The following is a 6,808-nucleotide window of genomic DNA, read 5'->3' as shown; positions in this document are numbered from 1 at the left end:
TGCTTTTCCATAGGAAGTAATACAAAATGGATTAATCCGTTCCAGACTTTTAAAAACAACCCCTAAAACAGCAATTTAACATGGATTTTACTATCTAACGAGACTATTCATCCATAAAATGAAAGCAATAATCAATGTACTGTACTATAAAATAAACAAAACAGTATTGTAGATGATAAAAATTAAAATTATTATTTTTTCTTAACCTGCACTGATGATAGTCATTGTTTGGATGGGGGGCATTTATCCATTTCCACAGTCACTCACTCACTCACTCACTCAGTAGCTGAACTGGGTTCCACACAGTCACAAAAACAAATTAAGCAAAAAAGCCTCAAAAACAAAAAATACAAAATAAATAGCAAAAACAAAAGCACCAAATATAAGCTCCAAATATCATCTCAGAGCACTGCAATCAGAAACGGAAGGCTTGAATTACAATGTGGGGGCGCAAATTAGAAGCGCAACACTAAAAAACGGAAGCTGAGGACTCAAAACGGAGCATGTTCTGCTTTCGAAGCAAAGTTCGCAAACTGGAACACTGACTTCCGGGTTTGCAGCGTTCAAGTTCCAAGCTGTTCAGGAACTAAGCTGTTTGAAAACCGAGGTACCACTGTATTGCTAAATGGGGATTTGGTCCAGGTACCTTTAGCTGAATCATAACACTATTATCCAAAGGAGACTGCTCCATTAGGGCAAATGGGACACTGCCTCACCAGCCTCAGTCTCCTCTGACCAGTTTCCTTTTTATTTAGAACCATTCCCCAGGTCTGTCAGAGTTCTCCTCCTTAGGCGGTGTACACGTTTCTTCTTACTCCAGTTTCAGTGCGCTTCCACCACTGGCTTGCCACAATTCATCTGCATCCTGCAGTTTCTTGAGAAATACTGCTGTTTGGGGCATTTTCTCTCAAACCAGCTTCCATCTCATTTGAAAATGTAAGCCGCTGCTAAACTGAGGTGTGTACGTATGAGACAGCCATTGCGCATGTGCAGATGACAACTTCATTGGATCGTAGTTCAAGGGAGCAGCATAGGTGGGGGCAGAGAATCGGGTAATGTGCATTGAGTAAAGACATCCCCATTTATTCTACTGTGTACACCGGAAACGTAAAAATGTGACTTGAAACACAGCAGGAGGAGCCTCATGTGTTAGTTAGGGTTGCTATATTTCAATTCTGCCTTTGAAATCCGAGTAATGGGATCTGGATATATGGCAGCCCTATGCTGCTAACTGTGTTGTTGCTGTTGTTGTTGCTGTTTAACATTGTATACTGCCCTAGACCTGCAGGTCTCAGGGCAGTTCACAAGATAAAATCACAAGATACATAACAAAAATAAAAACAAGAACCACCCAATAATCCCCCAACACATTTTAAAAGGGCATTAGCTGTCAATCAGCCAAAGGCCTAGCTAAAGAAGAATGTTTTTGTCTGGTGCCTAAAGGTGCATAATGAAGGCACTAGCCCAGGCATGTACAAAGTCCATTTCGGGGGCCTAATTTAGCCCACTGGTCGGTTTAATCCGGCCCCTGTGGCAGTTGGCCCTCACGCATGTTCACTTCATCAAATCTGGCCCTCTTTGAAAAAAGTTTGGGCACCCCTGCACTAGCCGAACCTCCCTGGGGAGGACTTTCCACAAAACTGTACATAGCTTAAGTCTCAGCGTTGCCTTTGTAGAACTCATCAAGGAAGGGCCCTGGGTCAGGGCTGCCATACATCCAGATTTTTCCAGACATTACTGGGATTTCAAAGGCAGAATTGACGTCTGGAGGGAATTTCTGAAAGATGGTGCTTTGTCCTGGATCTTACGCAAGTCAATTTTTGAAATATGGCAACCCTAGCCTAGGGTGCCCAGGGAAGCCCTGCCCTGTGTAATCAATCATATGATGCGGTGCACACACACCATTTGAATGGCAATGCCCATCAGCTTTGAGCCCCCCTCAAATATTTTATGGGGGGGGGGAGAAGACCCGTTGGCCCCTAGGAGTTGGCTCCTATGGGAGAGGCAAAACTAGAATTAGACCGTCATTGGTTATGGCGCCACTTACTGTTGGCCTCCCTGCTTTCTGCCCTACCAGTCCCAATGGGCACTAGACACTGCTATCAACCGTATCACAGAGGTTTTCTTTGCCTAAAGGAAAGGCTGCAATGCCCACAGATATCTCTCTCCCCACCTCCCTTCTCCCCCAACCTTATACTGTCTGTCTACAACATTAATGTTGTAGACGTTGAATATAACTGACCTGTTGAAATAACTTTATTATCTGAAAACAGAGACAGTGTACTGTATGTACGTTTGTAACTCAAGAAAATCTTTAATTAAAACAGTTTTTAAAAAAGATACACTTATGCACCTATGCAGTCTAGATCAGAATGAGTGTCATAATTGGAAAGTTGTTTGTATTTCAAACCAAGAGTGAGTACAGGCAAGAAAGCTTGCCCCCATGTCAAGGTTTTCTATCCTGTGGTTCTTTGGTGGTCTTCATTATTGCAGTCATGGCATTATTTCCTTCTCCTTGCCACAGATTCTAACATGTCGTGGCAAAAACAGGAGTCTTGTCAAATAGTAATGCTTCCTAACACTTCCCCAGTGATAAAATTGGTCATTGGTATTCAGCCAGAGTTTCTGCAGATTAGTTCCAAATGTCTCACGGAGGTGAGAAAAAGCTGCTATGGAACCCCAGACGCTACTGACTTCAGCAAAGATTCTTCCAAAACCCAAATAGATGGCCAATCAGATTCAGACCCAGGACATAGTACTAATACCACTGTGTTCATGTAACAAATGAGAAACCTCCAGTTGTTCTTTCTGTGTCCATTTCCCCCAAACCACAGCTACCTGTAAATCAGCTGGTGTCACTCTGATGGGTTTCATCAGCTGATGAGCAGGGGGTTCGATTTTGCAGGGAACTTGTACATGCATCCAAAGCAACACTGTTTAACTCCCAGTTTTTCAGTTGATGAGCATGGGGTTTTAATCCTGCTCAGGCCCCTACAGAGAGCAGGATTGAACTCTCTGCTCATCAGCTGATGATTTGAGAGTTCAATCGCCACTTGCCATACACCCACAGGTCAACTTTGACATGGGAGTGGGACACAACATCATTTCAATGTTAGATCTGGACTGCCATGCCAGAAAAGGCCTCCCAGCCCTGTTGCAGGCCATGGTTAGAAAGTGCTAATAGTATACTGTTCATGGGTTGGGAGAAGCAGCCAATGGTTTTCTATGCAAGCGCTTTACCCTTTGAAAACTCCACCCTAAGCAAAAGTATTGGTGACTATCCTACGTCTTTTATATTCCTAATGATAGTAGGTAATTGTTATCCACTGCAATGCCTTAACCCTAGGCAGAATCTAAAGAAATTGGAAATCACAGCCAACAGGTAATGGAAGAAGTGTATCTGAAGAAGTGTATCTGAAGAAGTGTGCATGCACACGAAAGTGTATCTGAAGAGTGTATCTGAAGAAGTGTGCATGCACACGAAAGCTTACACCAAGAACTAACTTAGTTGGTCTTTAAGGTGCTACAGGAAGGAATTTTTTTATTTAGGTAATGGAACTGGAAGATATGGAACTGGGTTGTGAATGAAGGAATATATAATAAGCAAATAACTACAGAATATTGTTTTATAATATATGACTGCAGTAGAGAGACTCTTGTTTGAGCAAAGATGAAAGGATTTAATATTCTTCAACATGGAGGAATGGTTGTTGAAGTTATTGGAGATAAAGTTGTTATGTTGGACTGGAGGAAGATTATTGCAGACATTTATTGATAATGATAATTGGAGAACCTCTTTTGGACTTTTTGTGTGGAAGGGAAAATGAATGAATTTGGAGATGTTTGGGTCTGAAGTTTGGAGAAAATATTGCTTAGCAGGAGGAGGAAAAGTTGGAGTGAATACTTTGAAAAAATCTTTTTTTAAGTGTAACTGATAGATGGAGAATCAGAAGTCCCTTTTATTTCTCTCACTCTTTTTTCATCTCTTCTTTAATACTTGTATTATTTTTATCTTATTTCTTTGCTTATGTGTGTGTCTCCTTTACGCTGGGTCACTGTTGGGATTATACAAACATGAAGGTGATGATGGCTCCATCCCTTTCTGTGTGAGATGAAGGGTTTAAGATCTACCTTTGAGAGAGGACTTTGCATTTTCTTTTTTCCTTTCCTTTGTTATTGTTTTCCTTTGGATTGGTTTTTTTAATTGTACTGTTTTATGGAAAAGCTTCAATAGAATCTTCTTATGAAAAAGAGATGCGCTATGCACAGAAGTTGTGTGCCTGGCTGAAGCATGAGCTTCCTCTCTGCCTTCCATCCACTTCCAGGCTATTGTACCTGACAAACTGACCTGGAAGTCAGGGAACGTGCTGGAGTAACCTCTCATATAATTGCAGAAAAACATTAGGACTTTCATTGCAGTGTGTAGTTTTAATATAACAATCAGCGTCAAAAGTGCTTCTGAAAAACAGCTTCGGATCAAAGCACCAGAGGAAGACAGAAGCATCCTTGATGTTTTTGCTCAATGCTGTACAACAGCCACAAGGTGGAACTACAAGCCTGGGTTCCTTCCATGCATCAGATGTTCAGACCATAATTACAAGTAATGTTGAACAGCAGCATGGCAGATAAAGGTAAGAGATTTAAGGCAGAGAAGCCTAAGAGCAAGGTTCAAGCATAAAGCAAAAACCAAACAGAATTCCATTCTGAATGCAGGGAAAAAAGTTAGTGGAGCAATAAATATTTTGGCTTGGATTCAGGGGTTACGGCTGCAGTTCTACTCAGTTTTACTAGGGAGTAAGCCCTAGTAAACCTCAGATATGCAGATGACACAACCTTGATGGCAGAAAGTGAGGAGGAATTAAAGAACCTTTTAATGAGGGTGAAAGAGGAGAGCGCAAAATATGGTCTGAAGCTCAACATCAAATAAACTAAGATCATGGCCACTGGTCCCATCACCTCCTGGCAAAAAGAAGGGGAAGAAATGGAGGCAGTGAGAGACATTTTACCGTATTTTTCGCACCATAGGGCGCACCGGACCATAGGGCGCACCCAGTTTTTAGGGGGGGAAATCAAGGAAAAAAATATTTTTCCCCCCCAGCCCCAAAGAGCAGCGTACAGGCTGCACACAACCTCTCCCTGCCAGTGGGGTTGCGCGCAGCTATGGAAGAAGGCAAGGCAGCAAGCGGGATGGATCCCGCTCGCTGTTTTGCCTTCCCCTTTAGCCCCGTGCAGCCTCTCCTTGCAGGGAGAGGCTGCGTGGGGCTAAAGAAGCCATAGCCCCGTGCAGCCTCTCCTTGCGGAGGGGTTGCGCGCAGCTATGGAAGAAGGCAAGGCAGCAAGCGGGATGGATCCCGCTCGCTGTTTTGCCTTCCCCTTTAGCCCCATGCAGCCTCTCCTTGCCGGGAGAGGCTGCGTGGGGCTAAAGAAGCCATAGCCCCGAGCAGCCTCTCCTTGTGGAGGGGTTGCGCGCAGCTATGGAAGAAGGCAAGGCAGCAAGCGGGATGGATCCCGCTCGCTGTTTTGCCTTCCCCTTTAGCCCCATGCAGCCTCTCTTTGCCGGGAGAGGCTGCGTGGGGCTAAAGAAGCCATAGCCCCGTGCAGCCTCTCCTTGCGGAGGGGTTGCGCGCAGCTATGGAAGAAGGCAAGGCAGCGAGCGGGATGGATCCCGCTCGCTGTTTTGCCTTCCCCTTTAGCCCCGTGCAGCCTCTCCTTGCAGGGAGAGGCTGCGTGGGGCTAAAGAAGCCATAGCCCCGTGCAGCCTCTCCTTGCGGAGGGGTTGCGCGCAGCTATGGAAGAAGGCAAGGCAGCAAGCGGGATGGATCCCGCTCGCTGTTTTGCCTTCCCCTTTAGCCCCATGCAGCCTCTCTTTGCCGGGAGAGGCTGCGTGGGGCTAAAGAAGCCATAGCCCCGTGCAGCCTCTCCTTGCGGAGGGGTTGCGCGCAGCTATGGAAGAAGGCAAGGCAGCGAGCGGGATGGATCCCGCTCGCTGTTTTGCCTTCCCCTTTAGCCCCGTGCAGCCTCTCCTTGCCGGGAGAGGCTGCGTGGGGCTAAAGAAGCCATAGCCCCGTGCAGCCTCTCCTTGCAGGGAGAGGCTGTGTGGGGCTAAAGAAGAAGGCAAGGCAGCAAGCGGGATGGATCCCGCTCGCTGTTTTGCCTTCCCCTTTAGCCCCATGCAGCCTCTCCTTGCCGGGAGAGGCTGCGTGGGGCTAAAGAAGCCATAGCCCCGTGCAGCCTCTCCTTGTGGAGGGGTTGCGCGCAGCTATGGAAGAAGGCAAGGCAGCAAGCGGGATGGATCCCGCTCGCTGTTTTGCCTTCCCCTTTAGCCCCATGCAGCCTCTCCTTGCCGGGAGAGGCTGCGTGGGGCTAAAGAAGCCATAGCCCCGTGCAGCCTCTCCTTGCGGAGGGGTTGCGCGCAGCTATGGAAGAAGGCAAGACAGCGAGCGGGATCCATCCCGCTCACTGCTTTGGCTTCCCCTTTAGCCCCGTGCAGCCTCTCCTTGCCGGAGGGGTTGCGCGCAGCTATGGAAGCAGGCAAGGCAGCGAGCGGGATCCATCCCACTCGCTGTTTTGGCTTCCCCTTTAGCCCCGTGCAGCCTCTCCTTGCCGGGAGACGCTGCGCAGGGCTAAAGAAGCCATAGCCCCGTGCAGCCTCTCCCTGCCGGAGGGGTTGCGCGCGGCTATGGCACAAGCCTGCATTCGCTCTATAGGACGCACACACATTTCCTCTCAATTTTTGGAGAGGAAAAACTGCGTCCAATAGAGCGAAAAATACGGTACTTTCTTGGGCTCCATGATCACTGCAGATGGT

This window comes from Podarcis pityusensis (assembly GCF_964106645.2).
Source record: "Podarcis pityusensis genome assembly, chromosome: 6".
Taxonomy (NCBI): Eukaryota; Metazoa; Chordata; class Lepidosauria; order Squamata; family Lacertidae; genus Podarcis; species Podarcis pityusensis.
Note: the sequence above shows the minus strand (reverse complement) of the source record.